Raw genomic sequence first — 25051 nt, 5'->3', positions numbered from 1 at the left:
TAGAGTTGATCACACACCCAATTTTCATTTAGTCAACAAATATTTGAGTGTCCTCTCTGTTTCTCGTGCCAGAGGGATGCAGCAGAGAGAAAAACTGTCTCTTGCCTCATGGGACATGTATTTTGTGAAGGAGACAGATAATAAATAGACAAAATAATTATAGATTAGGTGACAATAGTTATATGTAAGAAATAATGCAGCCATGAACCGGGGTAAGAGAGTGAAGGAGGGACAGGGCTTCAGCCAGGGTGGCTGAAGAGGAGGCACCTGAACAGAATGAAGTGAGGAGAGAGCCAGAGAAGTACCTATGGAACTAGCTTTCCCGACAGAGTGGCAGTGCAAAGGCCCTGCGGCAAGCGTTAATACAAATTGTCAACGTGGCTGTCAGATAAACACAAAGCATATTTTAGATTTCAGTGAAGAATCAATATTGCCCTATAATTTTTACTGGTCAGATATTCTCTAGGATACCGTGCTGAAGTCAGTTCTCCAAGCCACATTTTAATGAGGAACGCTGAAGAATTAGAGCACGTCGAGGACATGGTCAGGATAATGAGGGGTCTGGAAACGGCGCCACCTGAAGAACAGCGGGGAAGCTAGCTGCTTCACTGAGGAAAAGGGCCTGAGGCAGGCAGGAGAGGCCTGTCATTTAGTCACCGTGAACTTTTTCCGTTTGGCTTCAGAGAGCAAAATCAGGCTGAAAATTACAAGGAGGCCTTAGCCAAATAAAAGAAAGCAGATCCTAATAATTCCAGCTCTTCTAAAATTGAGCATTAGTACCAAGTGCTGGACCCAGAGCGAGCCGGGGCTGAGCTCCACTGGACTGAAACCCTACACAGTGGCCCCTGTCCGTCAGTGTGACCCAGATTCTCTCTCCGCTTTGCACTTGGTGCAGTAGTTAGCCTGGGGGCTGGGGACCTGACCGCGCATGGCGTTGCTCCTAACAGGTGCCATTTTTGTGTCTTCCATTAGGGAATCTTTTTCTTGATTCATGGAACAGTGTGGCTGAAACAGCGCAGGCCATTCTGCAGAAAACACTTGCATCTATAGAATTCTAGAGCCTTGAGATGGAATAGGACGGAGACGCCTGTGGGCAAGGGCCATTCATGGCCAGGGGTGCAAAGGGGAGGTGGCAACTGTCCTCTCAGTATGTGTGGAAATAGAGGCTTCTGGCTTCTAATTCAGTAGCAGATTGGGTGATTTAACAAATGCTTAAGTGAGCAAACGATGTTTCTATTTTGATAGGTGTTAATCAAAGCCATTGTCACAGAAGCAGAGTCTTTTGCTGCAATCTGTTCTGTCATAAATGTGCAAAATGCATCATGGGGACCTTTCTTCTTGTATTAACATAGTCTGGCATGTGAGGTGCGAATAAAAGGTATTAAGAGAATAATTAAAAAATATATTTTAACAAAACATCACACCTACGCACTCCATTAAGAACTGTTACTTTACTATTATTTGCCAAATAATGTAGAGCGCGTATATCCTAAGGCACAAGGTTCTCCATTGGGCTCTTGCCAAATTATATCCCATCACTATATCCCCATCACTTTGCACAGGGCCTGAAATAAAGTAGGTCCTCAATGAAAAAATGATTGAGAAAATTACTTAACAGACCACCATTCCAGCGACATTAAGGTTGCTCAGAACATTTTGGAAGTCTGTGTTAATATTTAATTCCAGTATTTTTGTTTTAATGTTCTTTAGGGGGTATGAATTTTTCTCCTTGCATGTTCTACTTGCAAATAGCCAAATAGATGGGCAACTTAGTAACAGTGCTTTAAATTTTTAAGAGGAGTGAACTTAAAATAATGGGGATGTACTTCCTTAGAGCCTTCTAGAATGGCAGAGGAGTGCCCATCTTTGAAACACAGCTCACCAGTGTATGTTTTTCTCACCCACACTGCACTGCTCTGGTGCCAGCCCTCTTTGTCTCCTGCCTGAAACGCTGCAATTTCCACTTCCAATGTCTGTTTCTAGTCTTTTCTTCTTCTTAGTTCTTGGTCTTTCTTCTGTTTATGTCCTGGCTGTCATTCACTAGTTATATAACCTAAAACCTTTCTAAGCCTCAGTTTTGTAACCTGTGAAATAGGGATAATATTAGAAGCACCAGCTTAATGTAGTTTCACAAGAACTAGCTAACGTGATGCCAGATATTCTAAAATTCAGTTCATTGGTATGATGTCATTCCCATGCTTACATTTTTTTTTTAGCAACTTCCTTATTTATGATCAAAATTTAAACTCTTTGACATGTACTTCATTTCTCACGCAGGGGGCGACGCTGATGGAGAGGATGGGTTAAGCTTGCACGCACCTCAGTTCCAACCCCGTTTTCACTCACCCCCCTCTCCCTACCATCCCCTCCTCCCCACCCACAGCCACTAACGCAGCAGATCACTCATGTTTCTGCTACTCCAGACACTGCTCTGCTGCTTTCTGACTCGCTGCGTCCTTCTGAAATTCGTCCCCAGGAATGGCCTCATTTCATTTCTTTACCTGATGAGTATCCGCTCATCCATCCAACACCAACTCAAATGCTGTGGCTTCCCGGAGCCTTCATTTTATGCTCATTCCTGCGTGTTTCCATGTTGGTTATCTCCCTAGACTGAGCTGCTCAGAGAGTCATAGATTTTGTTTCCTTCTGTATCCCTAGTACTTAGCTCGCCCTCTGGGAATAATAGCCCTTCCAAATAAAGTTAAAGATTATTCCAAAAGAATGAGCCGGAGAGCTCATTTCTGCAAAGTCTTATTGCAGATTTTAGAGTCTGTTTGGCCTCTGGGGCTGACTGACTTTTAAAGGGAACGAGGCCGATGAAGGCCATTTGTTTTAAGCTTGCACACATTACCAGTTAGCAACATCTAAGATTTAGACTTCTAAGTTCACTCTAGTTAGGAAACCAGACCATCTACGTGCTCACTGAGTTCTGGAGAGGATGAGCACATAGAGGAATCAGTGAATAAATGTGCTCGTCTACACTCATGGAACCTATCATAGTGGACAGCATTGATGTGTCCACAGGTACGTATTTCTGCCTATGAGTACCCTGAAAGCTGAGATGGCTTTATGCATCTCACATGAATTACATGCATGACTCATAGTAGGACCTGAATAGATGCTCATGATATGATTGAAAAGTCAACACTCTATCTCTGGAATGCTAGAACTGCAAAAAAAGAAATAAATCTAAATTGTGAGATGAACATGAAAATAGGACTCCCATTCTGACCAAGGACTGATGAGAATAGTTGATAAACTTTGGTGCCAGTGCCAGGGCTGAGCAAGCTTATTGTTTTGGCCTAATGACTGGATGCTGACTGGAGTAATGGGAAATGTTCACAGACCTGTCCTGTGTGCCTTCTGCTCTGGAGCAGTTCTGTTCCAGAATAGATCCTGGGCTTTCTCTTGCCACTGTTCACTCACTAGGGGCATCTCCTTTTAACTCACCAGCTTCTATATCTGCAAGAATTATTATGATTTTATAAACCATTCTTCTAGTGACTAAATCAGGAATTTAGATTTCAGTATGGGCCAGTTCTGGTGGATGGGTTGTGGAAGCTGGCACTGTGCTGAAAAGACTTCTGAAGCTTCATCCAGGCTCAGTGGAAAAGAGAATCTTTATCAATCTTGAGAGAAAAAGAGGTGCATATATATGCTGTGTATTTACAATTCCTGGACTAAGTAGTCCAAACAAATAAACTGGCAGATAATAATTGAATAAAAGAAATCACTTTGCTACTTTTAATTATAATGGCAAACAAGTTCAATGTTTCTAGTAGTAATGAGTTTGACAATAGATACAGGGTAAAAAGTCTAGACAATGTATATTTATAAAGAAAAAAAAGAATTAATATTTTTACAACTCCGTGTCTCAGAAATTGCCCTAGGTATTATAAAGTAAATATGCACATTCCCATTTAATCATTCAGCAAAGTGAGGCTGAAGGACAAGAAACTTGTCCAAGGTCAAACAGTTATAAGTGGAGTTATTGTCAGGGTTTGGTCAAGGTCTGTTGGATGATAAAGTGATGGTTCCCCTTCCACTATGCCATGTTGGATCTCTACACATGTACATACACACATGCTCACACACAAGCACACACAGCCCTATGTATACATGCATACAGCACACAGGGGTATACATATGTATATGTAATGCAAACGATATATCAAGAGCATGATTTTCAAAAGATTCAATGACATGGAAGCAGGGAACAGACTGAGGAATGTCAGAGGGATGGAGAAGGGCGGCTGGGTGGAGGGGGAGAGAGTAACCAAAGAATTTATATGCTTATATGCACAACCCAAGGACACGGACAATGGTGGGGAGAGGGACTGGGGAGGGGGAAGGAATGGGGTGGAATGGGTCATTGGGGAGAAAAAGGGACATCTGTAATATTTTAAACAAAAATAAAATTAAAAAAAATAATAATAATAGCACAACAGGAAAAAAAACAGAAGTAAATAACAATTCTCATAGGCAATGACTAAGCACTCTAAAGTTCCCTTCCATACCATTGTCGCCTCCCTTGAGCCTTAATTCAGATCCTATTGACTCTTTTTTTATAATATGTTTCTATTGATTTTAGAGAGAGAGGAAGGGAGAGGGAGAGAGAGAAACATTGATGTGAGTGAGAAACATAGATTGGGTACACACCCCAACAGGTCCAGGCCTGCAACCTGGGCATGTGCCCTGACCGGGAATTGAACTGGCGGCCTTTCGGTGCAGAGCACGATGCTCAACCAACTGAATCACACCAGCCAGGGTCTACTGACTGAAGAGGTTAGGAAAGTTCACACAGGCGGAAAACAAAATAGAGCTGATAATCAGCAACAAAGGTAGAAGGAATGCATAATACATGCATCTTCCTGCTCATCATGACAATTACAGACATAAGAATCGTGACCAGTCACTGAGGAAAGATGAACTTGTACTGCACAGTCTGTCCAATAAGGCAAGCATGCCTTTGATGCATTTAAGATTTTCATAAAATAGTGTTAATTTTTTACTTTAAACACCACAATACATTCCGCAGTTATCTAGAAAATTGATTGATGGAGCATTTATTACTTATTGTGTAGCTAGTTCAATCACAGAATTTAAATGGGATATTATGTAAAACATTTGGAGAATTTTTCTAGTGATAAAATACAAGCATTTTATAAACTTAACAAAATGTCAGCACGCTTTTTTGGGTCAGGAGCTTGGGTCTGGCATTAAAAGCTGCTGTTTTTTTAAAATGTAGCTTTTATTTCCATTGTTCATAATGAAATACCACACTTGGGCCTACAAATAACCAGAACACTGGCCAATTCCATTAACTTTATCATCCTGTGGCTGGGACAAAACGGGAAGTTTCTTTGACAGAGGACTTACTAACAGCTTAAAATTATAAATGAGTTTGGATGCCTCTGTCCGCCATTCAGTACGCGGCTGGGTTCCCGTGGACCTATGGAGTCAAGAACTATCTCAGCAAGAACAAGGTAAGTGCGGAGAGTCAGAATCTCAAGGGCTCGCAAAGGCATTTCCTGGAGTGAAGTGTCCTTCTCAGTGTCACACCATTGCTAACAAACCATGTATCTCTGTTTCAACTTGTGCATTTATTTAGCCTCTGCCCTATTTCTTTTGTTCACCTTGAAGTCACCCTGAGAGTCACCGTGATTGGTCTAAAAGTGGAACAATCACAAGACTCCCGACCATAAAAGTCAAAACCGAAACACAAACAGGATAATTTCGAGACATAAAACAAAGAGCAAATGACTCACCCCAAATTGCATAATTAAAAGATGATTTCCGAAAAAAGCACTCATTGGCCTGCAGTTTATTCATTCTCCATCCGAATTCCCATCCTCAGTCCCACCCCAGCCGAGCTTAAAATTATCTCTCCATTTCCATGGGACCACACATGAAATCTCCCAACCAAATTTAAATCAGCTTAATTCTAACAGCTCCAGCCTAGAGCCAGGCAGTCCAGTGAGCTGCCTGAGTCTTCCCAGGGTGCCAGGGAATAGCCTCTTCAAAGAGGCGCTCCCTGAAAATTAAGGATGTGAACCCCTGTCCGCACCTGTACGGATGCAAGTGCCTGCGAAGAGCTACTCCACTGTCACTCTTCCCCTTCTGTGCCACACACCCAGTCCTCGCTCACCAAATATAACGCATCCCATCACCAACAGCGATGAGCGTCTGTATATGTTGCTAACTTCCCCTAGTCATGTTATATCCTGAGTCCTAGAAAATAACCTTTTTGCGCTTTTCCTCTTGTTCCTGGCCTGTCCTTTAGCCGATTCCATGAATAAAAGATGAGCTAACATACAGAAGGATACACAGCATGACCAGGAAAATGACTCATCTGGCCTAATAACCTACCCGATGGAAAACTACTCAGCCTCGCCAATGTATATAGACATCCATTCCTAAAGTGCCGCGGCAAGAATTAGGAGCTTTTCAGGCTCCGTTGTCTGAATTGTTTCCACTTCACCTTGACCATGAGTTTTAAACTTTCAGCCCAAGAATCAGATCGATTTTAAACTCCTCTGAGCTCTCTCCTAGCATGTGCCAGGTTTTAGGTGCCTTAATAAGTTTATTCTTCCCATAAGAAGATACATGTCTTTACCAAGCATTTTAAAGGTCAATTCTTCTAGTTTTTATTTATTCATTCATTTGACTAATATTAATTCAGTACTTCCTATGTACTAGGTATCATGCTAGTCACTGGGGTATAGTAAGAAAAACAACAGACATACTCACTGACCTCACAAAACACAGAGATCAGCAGAAAAGGAAAAGATTAAATAAGAAAGGCATTCGGTGGTGTCATCATTCAATACTAATGATAAGGAACTACATAGTACTTTAAGTAAGCACTATGGAACGTGGAACCTTTTGAGAGATAAATTCACATTACCAGCCATACTGATGGCTAAAAATATAGATCACTGTGGAGGTTTATTAGCCTTAGTCTGAAATGTTTTCCACAATGGTGCACGTCAAAATACCACAAAACTGAAAAGCTTCCAACAAACACTGATTTCTCACCCGTGCGGCTGCTCGTCAGCTGAGCTGGTTCCACACCAGTCTGGGAGTCTGCAGGCCAACCGGAGTGACTAAGCGGGGTACGGGGAGAGCATCCTGCAATACATTCGTCTCACGGAACAACAGAAGCCCAGGCGTGGAGCAGGTTTCCAGCCCCTGACTCCAGCCCATCCATTAGCCCCACAGCCAAAGCCGAGAGTTTGGGGAAATACATTGCCGTCATCTTGAGGCTGAGGAAGAGCATGGATGTGCCATCCTGCTGCTCCACAATGGGCAGAGGAGTCAAGCCTGACAATTCAGGCTACTACATTTAGTTTGGAAAATCCTGAGGGTACAAGTTACCTATGGTCCTGTTGCAATTAAACAGGAGCTAACACTATTGGGGGAAATATGCATGAACATGATTTTTGGTTCAAGGAATTTTAGTTGGCCGTGGAGATAAAATGTACACAGGGCAGAGTGGGCAGGACCTGTACCTGGGCCGGGTCCTCTGGGTTCACAAAGTTATTCTCTGCTGTCGCTTCTTCATGAATGTATCCATTCTCATGGAGGAACTCCAAGGCATCCAGCTGAGGGAAGAAGAAAGAAAGCATTTCTTTCATCAAGGGTCAAAAAGGTGAGGGCACTAGAAAAGCACAAATAAAGAGCTCTTCAGAGATGATACCTCAGAGTTGAGGCTGGTGCTGTGGGCAGTTTGCAGGGAGCAGCTCTGAGCCTTGAAGCATGGCTGCTCGTTGGACACGAAGACGGGCGGCAAGGACATTCACTACCCACTGTCATTGTCCAACCAAATTCCCTCCTCCCGGAATGTGCAACAGGGGAAAGGAGGCAGAACCCTGCTGCACCTGAAGAAAATCTCTCCAACTTAATTAGAGAAAATCAAAACGAATGCACAGCATGGTGATTATAGAGGGAAAGGGGGCAGGGGAAGTAGAAGAAGGTAAAGGGAGGACAATGGGGATGGGAGGAGACTTGACTTGGGGTGGTGAACACACAATACAGTATACAGATGATGTGTTGTGGAACTGTGGACATGCAACCTATATAATTTTATTAACCAATGTCACTCCAATAAATTCAATCATTTTGTTTTTAATGCACAAACTCCCCAACAGCGTGTAAATATGGGCAGCTTCGTAGCCTCTTGTTTCCCAGGAGGGAGCCTACATTTTCCTAATCAGGACTTTATTAGCCCATTTGCAATTGGAGGGAACCTGTTCCACACAATAAACTCCTAGTCCCAGGCTTTTAGCTGTGAAGTCTCTGAAGTTGGGCCTGTGTTTCACCAAGTCTTATCTTGCTACCAATACTGAGAATCTTAATATGTACAAGACAGATATGAATTAAAGAAGTCGTTCTGATGTTGAATTGACTATGGGAGGACACTAACTCCTGAGAGAATTTCAGCTCTTTGGGAAGTAGGTCTTTAGAGATATGAGTGGAAGAGGAAAGGGTGGGGGGAACCAACTTTGTCTTTTAAAAACTGTTTTATGACCTTATTCTAAAGCATGCGAAGGAGCTGGTTTTCATTGAATGCCTCATAAGTGCCAGGCCCCGTGCCAAGAGCTTTATATATGAAGGTATGTATGTCCACATTTGCCTCATTTGCTCTTCTCAGACACCCTGCTATGTGGATGTTGATTATATTCTTCTGTATAAAAGGACACTGTGAAAAACTTCCCCTGGGTCACATAAAGAGTGAAGGCCTGGCCTCTGGGTAGAGCTAGCTAGAGACAGTTCTGACCCCCCTGTTAAAGGTAAGTTTGCCCACAAAGAATGACCATGAACTTCCATCCAGGGGAGCAGCTCCACACTCACTTTTGTTCTCTCCTGACACTTTGCTGTAACAACAGGAAGGAAAAGGAATGTTTATTTAACACCTAAGTCTCGATGGGTGAGAAGAACAGAGGGGGAAGACAATCATCACAAACCAGCTCCCAAAGGCCCAGGAACCAGCAATGCCAATCACCTCCAGCTAAGGGGTGAATTGCAGGATAAAAAGAAGAGAATTGATTTAAAATATGTTTATGAAACTCTCAGATCCTCAGATCTCTATTTGGGCTGCTAGGCATCTTCCCTTCCCTACCTCAGCAAAGTCTGGAGTTTTATTTTTTTGGAGATGATAAAATAAAGATTTCCTGACTGGAAGATACCAGGGAAAATGAAGTTGGCAGTTCTGCAGCGAAAGAAGAGGGCTGCGGGGGCTTGTGCACAGTGGACTCGGGAACCCTCTGTCTGCTTCTCCCACTCAGCTCTTGGAATGCGGGCAGTCAGGCCTAAGCCCTCCAGGGGGAATTTTGGTGAATGTGGGCTTGCGGAATACAATCTGCCCATGAGGAAGGAATAACAATATTGCAACCAGGAGCCAAGAACAGAATTTAAGGAAACAAAAAGCAACAGAGACCAAAATGAGCACTTATAAATTTAAAATACAATAGTTTGAATAAATAACATTAAAAGAGGTTTGCAATGTAAAGCTCAGAGGCTCTCTCAGGAAACAAGCAAAAGGAAAGTTATAAAAGTAGAGGACTAGTTTATCTGCCCCAGTATCTAAAAATTAGGTGTTCCAGAAAGAGAGGAGAGGGGAAAATGGAGAAAAGAAAGTTACCAAAATACATAAATATATACATGTTTGGGTTTCTGTACTGAAAGAGTCTATCAGTTCCCAGGACAAGTGATAAAAAAGAAACTGAAACCAAAGTACAAGCACAACATAATTAGACTTCAGAACAGCTGTGACAAAGAGAAGATCTCACAAAACTGGACAAAATAAGCAGGTCACACACACACAAAAAGTATCAGAAATCAGAAGACTTTGATTTTTCAAAAATAGTAGGAAGCAACTAAGGAGTGCCTACAATATTCTGGATGGAAATTATTTTCAAACTAGAAGCTAAGTGGACCAAACTATCAAAGAGAAAGATAAAAGACATGGGCTATAGGAAGTAAGCCACCCAAACTGGGGAGAGCTAAAAAAATTGCCAGAATGAAAGTGAAATGCTATCCCAGGATGACAGCTGTGAACTAGGCACGGAAAGGGACCAGTCCATTTTGGAGTGGTTCTGAATGCCCAGGGAAGACTTCTTCAGGACAATCAAATCAGCAGACAATGAGATGCGCCCGTGTGTCTAGAGAAATGATCTAGACAGCTTTGAAAACGTGGAGTTAAATTACTCCTATAAAAAACAAAACCAAGCATTAACTAGAGAGGAAACATTCCTCAGACAAATAAAAGTGATCATACGTAACATGGCTCAGCTCTGAAAAAAATGTACATATGACTTTCAGGTGCAGCGATGAATCTAAAAACTTTAAATGTGTTCACTCATTCAATCCTCATATCGAACTTGTGTCGTGGGTCCTCGTAGTTCCTCACTCTCCAGGAAAGGCAACTGAATTTGGTGCATTATTCAAGGTCACAAAGCTAGTGAACAGTGCAGGTGGGTTTTGAACACAGGCATCCTGGCTCCAGATCCCCTGCTCTCGATATGCATGCCATGCAGCGCTAGTCATAATAATGCAGCCACCAGCCGACGACACAGCCAGACTCCAGGTCAGTGCAAGAGGCCGTCGGGGACAGGCAGGCATGAGTGCGCGGTAAGGGGCAGCGAGGAGGAAGGAGTGCTGAAGCTTCATCTTTGAAAATGGGAGGCCATAGATGATGCCCACCATTGAAAAAGTAAGTAAGTTAATGTTATTTAGTGCGTTGAATGGTAATACCAAAGCAGTCAACTCAAAGAGGAAGTGGTTTCTAGAATCGATGGTGAAGTGAAGTGGAGAGGGTAGGAAATTGCCGTTGTTTACAACTGATCCTGTGGAACCAGTTGACTCTTCAAACTGCGGACATGTTTAACTTGGATAAAAATAGAAAATGAAGGAGGAAGAGGGGGAGGAAGCGGCAGAGTGGCAGAGCCAGGCTGTCTCCTATTGGTCAAGACCCTCACCCTGGGGACCGTCAATTCCTTTGAGAGTGACATTGTGACTGATGCAGTTGGGCGGATGGAGCATGGCAGAGCCACGTCCTGGCCTGGGTCTGCTGACTGGCAGTGCCAGCTTGGCCACATGGCCCTTTCCTCCCCAGGTTTCAGCTTTATCACCTACACAAAGGGGGTATTGAACGAGAAAATGTCTATATTCCTTTAATGGCACTTTTTAAACAATGAGATCCAGCATGCAAATGAGAGAAGTCCAGACTGGGGAGATCAAGGGCCACTGGAACAGGAGAATCTTGAAGCAAAGGTGGGAAGTTGCAGCATTTTCCCTCAGAATCAGTCCATCCTTCTTTCTCCATCTTCTAGCCTCTGTTGCTAGCATCCTAATGATTTTGGGAGGCTTTCCCTCAGCTACTCTTGTCCCCATTCAGTGGTGGCCCTTCCATTCTGGTCCTCTAGGGCTGTGCACCTTTGTGCCAACCCTCAGGGACCCTGGATTTTACCCAGCCTGGTAGGCTCTTTAATTCCATGGTTCTTAACATTGGTGAATTAAAAAAAAAAAAAAAAAAAAAAGCCCTCTTGAAGCTTGTCACTAAATTCTGTAATTAGAGTTCAGAGATTAAAGCATTAATAACAATAAATCCTCATATTTGAGTGATGATTTTTTTAATTTATAAGCAATTTTACATATATTAACACATAGGTCTCCTCTCTAAGTAGAATGCAGAAAATCATTCCCATTAGAGTTTTAACTTCATCATGTGTTGGGTACTCGCACACATAGATGCTATTTTTTGTCACAACAGTCTGAGTTCCTTATTCCCATTTTTGAGATGAAGAAGGTTGGGCTGAGACAAAAATGTTAAATATTTTAGGTGAATGATGAACTACCGTACTGAGCAGACATCAGTGAGACGGCTCTAGCAAAGTCAAGTCCATTCCTCTTCCACCACAGCCAAGGCGAGAAGGTGGGCTCTACCTGAGGAAGACACCTTAGCAATCCCTATTACTGGGCACCCAACATGTGGCCTTCAAGGTGGATCCAGTCTTCACTGTTTCTAGGCAGCAAGAGGGGGGAAAGAAAGCATATCTAGGACAAGCTGCTTTTCAGTGGATGAGATGGAATTTGCTCACAATTACTTCTGCTTAATGTTGGTAAATATTATGGGCTGAATTGTGTTCCCCCCAAATTGGTATGTTGAAGTCCTTCCTAATTCCTCAATACCTTAGAATATAACTTTAAATTAAAACATGGTCACTAGGGTAGGCTCTCACAAAATACAATTGATAATCTATAGGAAGAAGACATTTGAACAAAGACACACATACAAGAAAGATGGTTTGAAGACACAGAGAAGAGATGACCACCAAGGAAAGGGGCCTTCTATGAAACCAACTTAGCTAACTCCTTGATCTTGGCCTACTAGCATTCAGAAATGTGAGAAAATAAATATCTGTGGTTTAAGCTATTTAGACTGTAACACTTTTTTACACCATCCCTAGCAAAATAATACAGTGAGGACTTTGGTCAAATGGCCATGCCAGGAAGGAGGGACAAACAAATATGACAGTGAACAAGAATCTTTATCTGTGTTAAATAGTTAACTTTAGGTTATGTAGCTTTAAACAGAAGAGCAAATCATTCAAATCTAGGGCTTCTAGTTTAATTTTCAGCATTCCTTTCCTCCCACCATCATTGCATTGAAATATTGGCTCTGATCTTTATTGCCTAAACACAAAGGGAAAGTAATTTTGAAAAAATTATAAAGAGCTAATTGGGAAAAGAAATTTAGGAATCCGAAACTCACCATATGTAAGTATCTTTCTCTCCTGCCTCTGGGAATAATACATCTGCTGTGGGGTGATGGATTTTGCCAGACTAACAGATCCCTTAGCCCTGCTATAGAAAGTTCCTAAAAATACATCACTGTAGAAGGTAAATTCTCTTCTATGTTTTGGCAATTTTCCTCTGAACTATGCTTTTTGCTTTTTGCCATGGTTAGAATCCTTTCAAGCTTATTGCTGCTGTGATCTTCTGTGCAACTCTATTTTAAGCTATCTATGGCAGAATGAACCCTGAAGGTATTGCTCCAAGAAAAAAAGAAAGATTCAATATTATAGTCAATATTGGATATGAAATAAGAGAATCTCCGATATTTAGAGTTGGGAAAAGTAAAAGAAGACTCTGGAAAACATAAAGAATATGACTTAATTTCTGAAAAGCAGCAAAGTGGATCAAAGCATGACCATGCATGGATAATATTCTGTGCCTTCATGATCATAAACTGGCTAATGTAGATCTCTACGGTGAGGTCAAAACACAGAGGAGCCCTTTCAATGCCCTAGAACAACCAGAATGATTAAATTGTGCTGGTAGATTATGTCCTTCTTGCTACATTATCAAAGATGTGGTTTTCAAACTTGATTGCCTACAAGAGTCCTGGTAGTTAATATCCAGGCTCCATTTTAAGTAAAAGTTCATACACTCATTTATTCAACAAACATTTATTACTTAATGTGGGTCAGATACTGTTCTAGGTACTGAAGATGAGGTCTTTACCCCCATGGAGCTTGCAAATGATAAGGAAAAGCACTAAGTAAATAAAGACATGGCTCAAGTCAGTCATATGTGAGCAATACAGGTTAAATTCAAGCAGAGGACGGGAATAATTGTGAACGTTGGGGGATTTAAATAGGAGATCAGGGAAGCCTTCTCTGAGGAGGTGGCCTTCGAGCAGAGATATGAATAACATACAAGAGACAGTCACAAACATTCTGTGGAAACAACATTCCAGCAAGAAACAAGCAAGGGCAAGGGCTCTGGGTAGGGAGCATCTGGGATGATCAATGAACAGTAAGGAGTTAGCACTGAAGAGTGGGGCAGGTCGCCTAAAGCTTCGAGGTGTGCTAAAGGCTTCGATTTTGTTTTACAGAAGGCTGAAAACCTTTGGAGTGTCAGGAAGAGGCAGAATCAGATTTACATTTCAAATCTTGGTTTCAGTGTGAGAAGAGAGACCAGGGAAGAGCCCACGGAAATAGTCCACTGAGTAGGAGGAGGTTGAGACCGGTGGGGAAAAAAATGGTAGGATTTGTAATGTATGTTGAAGGTGATTTCTGAAGGTCTGCTGAACTCATGGACAAGGACTGTAAAGAGAATCGTACGAAGGAGGACTCCAATTTGGGGGTTTTGAGCAACTGAATGAAAAGCTGGGTTATCTTTTAGACAGGATGAGCAGTGGAGACTATGGCAACTCAGTGCGCAACTCATCTACAGGGGGCGCTGTTATTGAACTCTGTTGAAGACTATTGTCTCTAAAACATATAATAATTATTATCCTTGCTGTTTCAAAGATATTTTACAATGCAAAATCTTGATCTAATGAGCTTCAATATGGTGGTCATGAGACCACAAAGTTATTTAATACAAATTTCAGCCAAATGTCAGCCACTAGCATCGTGGCTAACTGACTGAGGAGGAGTGGGTTTGCCTACAGCATTCACTCCATCAACAGATGCAGAATCATTGCCACTTGGGTACAGATGCCCTTCTCACCTCGTCTCCCGCCTCCTTCTCTCGAGTCTGCTCTCAGTGCCTTAATCCTTTTTGCTGACTCTCCTCTTGGCCTCTGATTCTTGGCTCTGAACACAAGAGAACCAGATCATCTGGACTTTTCCTTTGGTACCTTTCTTTGCCCATGGCAGTCTCTAGAAAAATATCGTAAGGTGCAGGTGGGAGCTCTGAGACCAGGAATATTGCAACCGCTCTTGGTGGACTCTCACCATGAGGCAGGGGTACATCTGGTGCTAGTTTCTAACTGCCCAGGCCCACCTTCCCTGTATTTTCCCCCTGAACTGTCTAATGGTTCAATAGAGGGCCATTTTTGTTTACTCCAAAATTCCAGCTAGAAATTGACAGCATAGCCTCACAGATAGCAGCCATGCAGTTATAATACATCCTGAGATCAATATCTTAATGGCATACATTTCAAAACATGATTACAATTTTGCCAAGTTTATCCTCATGGAAGCATAATATGTCATCAAACTTCTAGAATTGTTGAAACCATTCTAATTTCAAGAAGGCCTTGGTACTGAGAGATAAACTAGTCCAAATCCTTATTTATTTTCATTGAAATGATAATTAAAGCATCTCTACTCTTAAATGATTGAACCCATGCTGACTTTAGTGCATATGGGTGAAATAAAATCAACCAAAAGAAAATGTATGGCTCTTGGTGGAACCCTTTGAAATCACATTTACACAACCCTGCCATCCCAATTAAATATATGCAAATATGTAAAATGGATAGTCGAAACTCTTTCAGTAAAAAACTCCAAATCGTGAGTTATGAGTCTGATCATAATAATATTACAAAATCGATTTTTCTTCCTTATGAAGCTTACTGTTACATGACCCAATTCCAGAGAGCCTCCAAATTTACGGTTCAATTTGATTAGATTTAGCTATGGTCATTAAAGGAACCACAAATTTGCCATTAATCATTGATTATATTCAATCAGCTCTCAAGGTGACTTATGTTTTCTCACTACTTGTAACATTACAATCTGCCAAACAGGCTTCCTGGCATGAAATGGAACATTTCTCCATAAGTAGCTGGAGAGTTCAGTTCAAATGGTATTAAGTATTTATTGATTATACTTTCTAATACTTTTGCTTTAAAAAAAAAAAGACCCAGAGCTGCACTGATTACAGACGGGTTTAAATCTCTGATTCTTAAAGATAATGGGGTTTTACTGGCACTGTGGTAAAAGAATGATGAATTCTACAAATTATCATTCTAGTTCTTTTTAATGTTTAAATTATTTTTTATAAAATAGCTTTTAAATTTAATCCTGATTTAGCACAACATCCTTTCAAACCATCTTTTATTTTGCTAACAAACGGAACAGGCTGAAGGCAGGGCCCACATGTCACTCATCTTCACATCTCCGGTTCTGTGTGCCTGATACACAGAAGACACTCCCTCTGGGTAGAGGAATTTCGTAAATTCTGCAAGTGAGATACTGTGTATTGAGTCTTAGCATCCATTTCCACACCTTTTTATGTCCTTCCCACCCTGCACTGAGCAGGAAGGAAAGCTGTAGTTACAGCTGTGAATACAGTGGAGGTTCTGCCAACAACAGATAAAAACCCAAGACTTGGAAGCTGGAAGAGGGACACGATGCCTGCTTCTCCCACAGCGACAGCGGACAAGTAAGCTCTACAGACGTGAATATTTAGAGCCGCTGGGCTCCATTCACTGCGGCCCAGGGTCTAACTCGAGGATGCAGCAGCGATTGCCTACAGATCATGGATGTGGAGGCATCACCACGACACTGAAGAATGACTTCTGCTCTTCTGCCTTTCTAACTCCTCTGTATACATCTAATTCCTGATACGGACTCTTTTCTTGTGTCCCCCAGTAAATTGCAAGATGCTCATGCGATTTTCTCTCCCTAGGATGTCCTCAACACATATGCAAGACAAAATTTTTTTTTTCCTTTGTGGTCCAGCCCTTATATTTCAACATGATATGATTTTTAGACTCTTCCTCCACTTACCCCATTCAGGATTTTTCATGCCTTTATCTGATATGATCACATATTTTCCTGGGTTTTTTTTTTTTTTTCTGTTATTGGTTGGTTCCCTGGAAAACCTGTGAGATTTTGCAAACCCAGGAAAACATGTTGTTCATGTTTGTATTCCTAACACCTAATGAAGTCACTGGTTTATTTATTCGTTGGTATGTAAGGCTTGTGGGCTTTGCCTCTTATTTATCTTTGTACACACTACACTGTCTCACATTCAACAAATAAGTCAATAAACATTTGTTATAATGAATTATTAAATCACTCCCATCTTCACTGAGAATCATATGAATTTACTTGACATTTGGAGGTTAAAAAGTCCATATTAACATAAGCTAGATTTTGAACTTCAAAACTATTCCAAGGTAAGGGAACAGCAAGCTTGGGAGGTGTGAGGAAGGACACACCATTCAAAGAACCACAATTTTCTGGCACAACTGAGTGTCCAGGGTGAGGGAAGGAGTAGCTATGATGAGGGGATTTGCTCACCAGTCTTGAGCTATTTTAATTCATCATAAGTGATGCCATGAACAATGACTCCAAATGTGTTAATAATTGTTTTTCCCAGCAATCAATGTACGGGTTCAAGAGTTCAGTGCAGGAGCGATTTCTTCACCAGGATGGCTGTCAGAATAATGTGCTTATCTTGGCTCTTCCCTCACACATATCATTAGGTGACACCTTTATTGCATAAAAAGAGGTCCCAAGTGCTGATATGAAGTTAGAAGAGTCTACTATGCTCAGGAATCTTTATAATTTAGCATTGCTAGCTTTATAGTGAAGGCCAACTTCTCAAACAGGTAGACACAAAATCCATAAGAAAAACATGACCTCTCTTCTTGGAGCATCCGTTACACTCAGAACTAAAACATTTTAACTGTAATTTTTATATTCGAACAACCAGTCACATTATAAAGTAAAACGTTAAACTAGGTGAGTTTTTAAGGTAAGACAGGAGGTTGTTGGCAATTTCTTTCCCCATGCCTCACTATGTGCACAGAAAATACACGGCCAACAATCCTTAGAGGTCTTTTGGGAGCTCTGAAGGAAAATTTGGCTGTTTTATGGAGTGAGGGGAGCAGTTCACCAATAAGCCTGGCCCTTTGGACCTTCTGTTTGTTCATGATAAAATTAGAAACAATGGTACATTCCCCACCCACCTCACTGCACTATCGAAAAACAACACATGAGGCAGATGAGATACAGAAAATGATCATAAGTATGGACCCTGAAATCTAATAGAATTCAAACTCTAGCTCTGTTATTTTCTAGCTATGAGCCTTTGGGAAATTTAATCTCTTTTGCCCTTAACTTTTTCCATCTCAAAATAGGGATGTTTGTAAATAGTAATACCTACCTCATCAGGTTGTGAAGGGAGCTTATGATTTAATGCAAATAAAAACCCTTAGAGCTGCACTTGTCACATGAGAAATCATTATTTGTTATTATTAATAAGGTAGGGCCATTTTGAATGACTTCTTTCCCATTAATAATGTGAACATCAAACATGTATCATGTGGCCCAGCCAGGTGTGGCTCAGCAGTTGAGCATCGACCTATAACCTAGGAGATCCTGGTTCAATTCCTGTTCAGGGCACATGCCCGGGTTTCGGGTTCAATTCCCAGGAGGAGGGGTGCAGGAGGCAGCCGATCAACGATGACTCTCCCATCATTGATGTTTCTCTCTCTCTTTCTCCCTCTCCCTTCCTCTCTGAAATCAATAAAGACATATTTTTTTAAAAAATCAAACATGTATTAAATACTCTTTAAGTGCTAGATATCTTAAATGCATTATCTCATGTAAAACAACCCTAGAAAATAGGTGCTATTATAATCAGTAGTTTACAAATCAGTTAAAGATTCAAGAGATAAAAACTTACTCCTGGCTGAAAAAGTCAGTAAGCAGTGGACGTGAACCTTGAAGTCTGGACTCTGACTTTGGGACCTGTATTCTCATGTGTCTTTGCAGCTCAGGTCCTCTTTAAAGCCAGGACAGATGGGCAATGATGGGGACACAAAAGATCACACCTATGACAAGCACCCCATATCTATACCAGACATCAGCCTAGGCTGTTACTTACCCCATCCCACCTGACTCTTGGGATTCTTGTGCCTATTGTTTAGGGCTGAGGAAATAGTAAGATACAGGACTAGGATTCCAAACCATGTCTGTTTACTTCCAAAGCCCTTGCTGCCAGATTCCCATTAATTATAATGCACGAGGTCAAGCAGGTGATTAGTCAGAAGACTGAAAGTTCAGTTATCAGTCTCACATGAATCCCCAACGGATAACTCCAGAGTGAAAAGGGCTGAAAAGCATACAGACTATACAAATTGCAGACGGGGAAGAAGCCAGGAAATACTATTAGAAAATGTCTTGTTTTGACCTTTAAAAAAAGTGGTTGGGACGTCATGATTGCTAGTTTTTAAGTGCGCATCTTATGTATAACGCTCCACCCCGTATCGCATGCCTCAGTGTAAGCCTGCACTGAATTACTATTATCCCTGCTGGCGAGTTAAATATGACCCAAAGCTATAAATGTGCTCTGCAGTATTTTACACTTAAAGCCTGACTAATCATTTGCTGATGTTTGTTGAGTCAAATAAAACTGGGGTAAATCATTCCACTGTCTTCTTCCAAGCAGCTTGTTTGGCTTTATCTTGCTGCTAAAAGGAGATGGATGGGCAGAGGCTAACAGAATATTGTTTCTTCTCTCTGTAGCAAGCAGCACCCAGTAAACCTTCAAACGACAGAGGGGATCAATTACTTTCCCTTGTCAATGAGGACATAATAAGAAGTGACCTGGACAAGATAAGAGAGGCCTGAAAATGGCCTCTCTCCTGATGTCTCGCTCTTGCACAAGACTGGATGATGTTGCTTCTATTTATAAACTCGTCTGAAAATGCATGAGCTTTGCAAGGTCTTTTTTCCTTTGTGGCTGCATCTTGAAAGGGCATACATTAGAATAATAACATCAAATAACCTAATTCCTTGGAGTCAACAGAGGCAATTTATATAAACATGAATTTACTAGCAAGTAGGAAAAAAGGCACATAAAAGAGACAGCGAAGCATCTCAATTTTGAGAGGGGTGAAGGCATTTCAATGAAACAGGCATTTGCAAATGGGCAGGGTGATGAAGTGATGCTGTGAGGTGGAGGAGCTGGTGAACAGAACCTACTAGTTGTGTCATCTTGTGAAAACCACAAGCCTCTCTGGATTTTATTTTTTATTTATAAAATTGGAAAATACCTCATAAGGTTGCTGAGAAGATCAAATGATTAACATGGAGACTAAATTGATTAACACCCAGTATAATGTCTAACCAATGATGGATAATCAATAAATAATAACTACTGGTATCATCATCATCATCATCATTGTTATATTCAAGAGATCAGAAACAATTTTCACCAAGTCTGGTTGTATTAGCTTGTCTAAATCAATGTCATGGGCAAGATGTTTTTAATGTTTTTTATTATCTGGTTCTTTTAAAAATCTTATGAAAAATCTTCAGATGTAAACCATGTGACCAGCACCCCCTGCTTTGCTTATATGAAAACAGATCTAGACTTCTTAGGCTCTTAAAATCCACATGGATTAAGAGCCATCCTTGGTCACCCTGTAAATAGCACTGGAGCTTCAGCTGCAGCCCAGGGCTCCCTTGGGAGCCATAAGCTTAAACTAAGCCTCATCTAAAATTTAGACAAGAGGGAACAGGGGCACTGGGAATAGTTACTTCTCCCCCACCTGGCACTGCAGGGCATGAAGTGCTTCCTTCTAAATTCCAAGAAAAACAAGTCAACCCTAGAAAAGTCAGTGTGAACAAAAGGGTTGTTGAGGACAGGGCACTGTGGACATTATTCATGCCCAGGGTGGTCAGGAACCGGAGCCAACGCAACAAACAGCACGTAGCACACACGAACCTTAAAGCTGATTTACCAGATTCTAATTACAGAAGATTCTTTCCTCCGAATAGCCTGCTACTACATTTTTAAATTAAGTCTGATAATAGAGGGGCACATACAGAGCACCAAGCCTGGCCCTGGGTGCAGTGCGTGTATTAGCAAATGAAAGGCTCACAGCGCCGCGATGAGGTAGGTGCTACGAGTATCCTCAGTTTTCAGAAATGGCACAGAGACACTGAGCAACTTGCCCAAGATCACACAGCTCAAAGACAGCAGTAGAGTCAGTACCTGAACCAAGGCCAAACCCATGCTCTTTATCTGTACTGGTTGCCTCATTGGAAGAGGGGGCTCAGTGGCAGCGCTGGGGCCCTGCAGACTATCTTCAGACTCAGTGGAGCTGATTTTAGACTTTTGTTCATCGTGTTTTGCTTACTGAATGTTATGTGATTAGACAAATCACCCTGAGATACGTTTAAATCACAGATAATAGTTTCACTCTACTCCCCATTGCATTGCCTTAGAAATGTATTTAAAGGCACATGGGTTTCTGAAAAAAGGCTACTACTGTTTAAGAATTGTTTTGTTGGTGAAAAATACATGGAGAATTATTGTGTTTTAGAAAAAGATAACTAATCATCAGTTTTCGAGATGTTCCAAAACTTCAGGGCATCTATCATTTTGACAATAAGCCACAGTTTTAATCAGCCCTTGATTAGGAAAGAAGGTGATGTGCTCTAGTGAGACACACTGAGAAGAGGGATTAGAAATTCCACTGTGTCGAGGTAAGCAACTGTTTTCTGATCAGAAGGTAGTCAGTTCTTATGTAAGTGGAGGAGAGAAAAGGAGGAACTGAATGATCTTTGTTCATTTTTCCCTCTCTGAAGACCTAGAAAAAGAGGGTTGGAGGGACAGAACTGGAGGGAAGGACAGACCGGAATGCGGAGCCACCTGTCCAGTGGGAGATGAAGGGCCAAGGGAGGAAGGACTCCTGCTGACAGCTCTCATTTCCACAGACTTACTGGAGCAAAATGATATCTAACACCAAGAAGAAAAAAATGAGTGTCTAGATTTTATACATGGCTGCAGAAGTCTCATTTTGCTGACAAAAAAAAAAAAATTATTTTTAAGTTGGAGCTTCTTTAGAGACAGAAGATTGCAGGGCCAGCCAGAAACTCCAGGAAAGCAAATGAGGGCGTCAGGGCTTTGGATTTAGCTGTGCACTGACTGGGGGAACTGAGAAAACACTCAGTGCAAAGCCTTTGACAAGTTCAAGTCAAAGGAAATTTCCATCCCAAGGCTAAATTAAGCTGCGATGAATCCAGTTTCGTTAGGCAAATGTTCTTATCTGTGCCTAGGCCACAGTCTCCGCACTCTTAGCCACATACTGTTTATCATTTTACTTCTCTCATGAAGAATATTTAGCTACTTCACACTTTCTGAATTTTTTAAGTGCATGCAAGTGTGTAGAAACATTGGGAGTCAAAGCAATCCATCTTCACTGATTCAAAAAACTGAAAGCAGCAAATAAACAAAAAGACGGACAAACAAAACTCACAGACACAGTCAACAGTCTGGTGGTCACCAGAGGAAAGGGGGTGGGGGGCAAAGGGTAAAGGGGGTCAAACATAAAGTGATGGAAGATTATTTGACTTTGGGTGGTGGACACACAATGTCATATACAGATCATGGAAATACAGATCATAGAAATGTACACTCAAAACCTATATGATCTTATTAACCAACGCCACCCCAATACATTTAATTTATTAAAAAGACACAAAATGTTCTATCAGGAGGTTTGAGATTTAGAGTGCTGAAGTAGTCAGTTGTCCTATGCAAATTCAAGCCTGTTTTAGGGAAAAAAATGGATATAGCTTTATTAGTATAAGAAGGACAAACAAGTAAGTACCAAAGAGAGGTAGAACAAAAAATTAGAAATGTTATCAGTAAGAAAAACGGTTTCAACATACTGAGGCTGTATAAAAAGTGAAAGGTAAAACAGAATCCATAGAACTTGGTGATCTTTTACTTCCCACTTTCAAAAGGATCATGAATATTCTTATGAGCAGGTGAAAACAAGAGATATATCAAAGGATGTGAACAAGACTGAAGTCATGGGTGACCCAGTATAAAAGCAGAAACAGCAAAGGAGTCCTGAGACTTAGATGTTACGTTTCTAATGCAGTGTTTACATTTTCATCCAAGAGCATAAAGGCAGTCTGAGATCCAACGGAACGGAATCACTGCTATTTCATTTCACTTCTTCATACACAAGGACCTATTGCCAAATCATATTCTCCTTTTTACCTTTGAGTGTTTCCTGGCCTTGACCATACTACAGGTGTTCATTCCCTCAAATCCTAAGCCATCTGTCTTGAACATATCAGCTGCTGACAATCCAAAGCCAGGCTCCCGTTGGCTTTGAGGAGTGTAGCAGAACTGGGCAGGCGGAGAGCTCTTCAACAGGAGCCAAAATTTGGAGGCGATGGGACTGGCAGTTTGGGAAGACACAGTGCTGGCAGATGTGGTTTAGCCCCAGAACTAGCCAGAGGGTTGAAAAATTACAGCAGGAATTTCATTATCACCATATAGTTCAGGCCCCATTCCAAATACTATAATTCCCTCTCCCTAAATTCTCTCAGCACATTTAACTACATGTTCAAAGTATTAGAAAGAATGTAAATCAGCATTAGACATAATGGCTTTGCCACTTTCTTACCACTAATGCCAATTCCACCCACCTACCTCTGTCTCCTTCCCACCTTACATTATCCCTTCCTAGCAGCCCTAAAAATTATATCAAAACAACAATCAAGGGCTATTACTCTGGGTCTTGAGTATTACATATATATGAGAAGGGGATTACCTACTGCATATTTTATCTGTGTGAGATCTTTTGAACTATCACAGGTAATAATTTTGCAATCATTTCTATAGTAAGTTCCATCCTGAATTTTTCATTGTGATGAAGCCTCTGCACTAGATATGAGCTGCTGCAATGCAGGAACCACAATCTAAGTTTCCTTTGTGTTCCCAGTGCCCAGCATGGTACCTAACTACTTCCACTCAACGTTACCAAGCAACTCACTGAGCAACTATTTTTGTGGTGCTAAGTGCTGTACTTGATACTGGGCATAGAAATGGTTAAAAAATAGAAAAAGGCCCTGCTTTCATGGAGCTTACATTCTAGCTTCTATAGCAAACGTTCAGACCCTCAGTAAATGCTTTTTGAATAAGTGGTTGGTTATGTAAACAACAGAATGTATAAAGGCAAAGATAAGTAATCTAAACTTGAATACGGAGCCAACTTTTATCTTGTTACTCCCAGTGCAAGTCATCCAAGTCATGAACTGGAGGGAGAGAATGAGGAATGAGTGTGTGTGCATGCCCCCCTGAGTGTGCGTGTGCGCGTGTGTGTGTGGGGGGGTGGTTATATTTCATTCTCAAGAATGATTGAAGTAAAATATTTTCTAAGTATTGACACTATTAAGTAGTAGTTACACTAGTAATTTATTTATAAATCATCAATTTCTAAAACATATTTTACAGAATCTAATTCTGCATATTGATATTTGGTGATATGCCAGAACAGGTCCAGGTCCCTGTGGTAAAGTAACACAACAGTTATACAAGAATTTTTTTGGTAGGTCTTAGCAGAACTTTTTGCATAATAACACGAGGTATGGTTCTCTAGGAGGACATGTTTGCCTAACTTACTTTAATATAAAAATTGTTTTTGGGGGACCGTTTAATAAAGCACACCTTGTTTTATATGGATATAAATGAGCATAGTGGATTCTGTGTGCTCCCCATGGATCCCCCTTCAGGGCCAATGCTCTCTTCCCCCAGCTGCTAAAAATATTGGTGGCTGGATACTCACACATGTGCCCTCACTGGGCATTGCCCTCACCTCCAGGGAACTGCCCCCCAGAGGCTGACCTGTGGCCTATGAGCAGACAATGACAGTGTATAAAGGCTCCACTCCCTTGTCTCAACTTGAGACATCTAAAGGACCACCCAGCTCCAGAACTCCCTGTAGGATCAGCTGAGAAATCAGCTGCATCCACAAAGCAGATCTTGTCTCTCTCTGTCCCCTCCTGCCTCCCCCGCGCCCAACTTCCTTACAGGTTTATCTGTCCCAGAGCATGGCCCAGTAAAATTTCTCCATGCGAGTCTCCATTGCCCAGTCTGCCTCTCAGGAACTCAGGCACCCAATCTAAGACAGTAACGCCAACAGGGCCCAGCTGGACGTGGCTCAGCGGTTGAGCATTGACCTAGGATCCAGGAGATCGCGGTTTGATTCCTGGTCAGGGCACATGCCCAGGTTGCGGGCTTCATCCCTAGTTGGGGGCAGCTGATCAATGACTCTCTCATCATTGATGTTTCCATCTCTCTCTCTCCTTCTTCCGTCCTCTCTCTGAAATCAATAAAGATATATATTTTTAAAAATGTCAACAGGTACATAAATGCTCAGATGAAGTTTTGAAGCACAACTTCTGCTTCACCAATAGTATGTCTCCCTCCCAGGGGAACTGGAAATTTCATTCATAAAATACCGGGCCTCAATTTGTCTTCCAAATATATGAGA

Source organism: Miniopterus natalensis, chromosome 1, assembly GCF_054644295.1.
Source record: "Miniopterus natalensis isolate mMinNat1 chromosome 1, mMinNat1.hap1, whole genome shotgun sequence".
Taxonomy (NCBI): Eukaryota; Metazoa; Chordata; class Mammalia; order Chiroptera; family Miniopteridae; genus Miniopterus; species Miniopterus natalensis.
Note: the sequence above shows the minus strand (reverse complement) of the source record.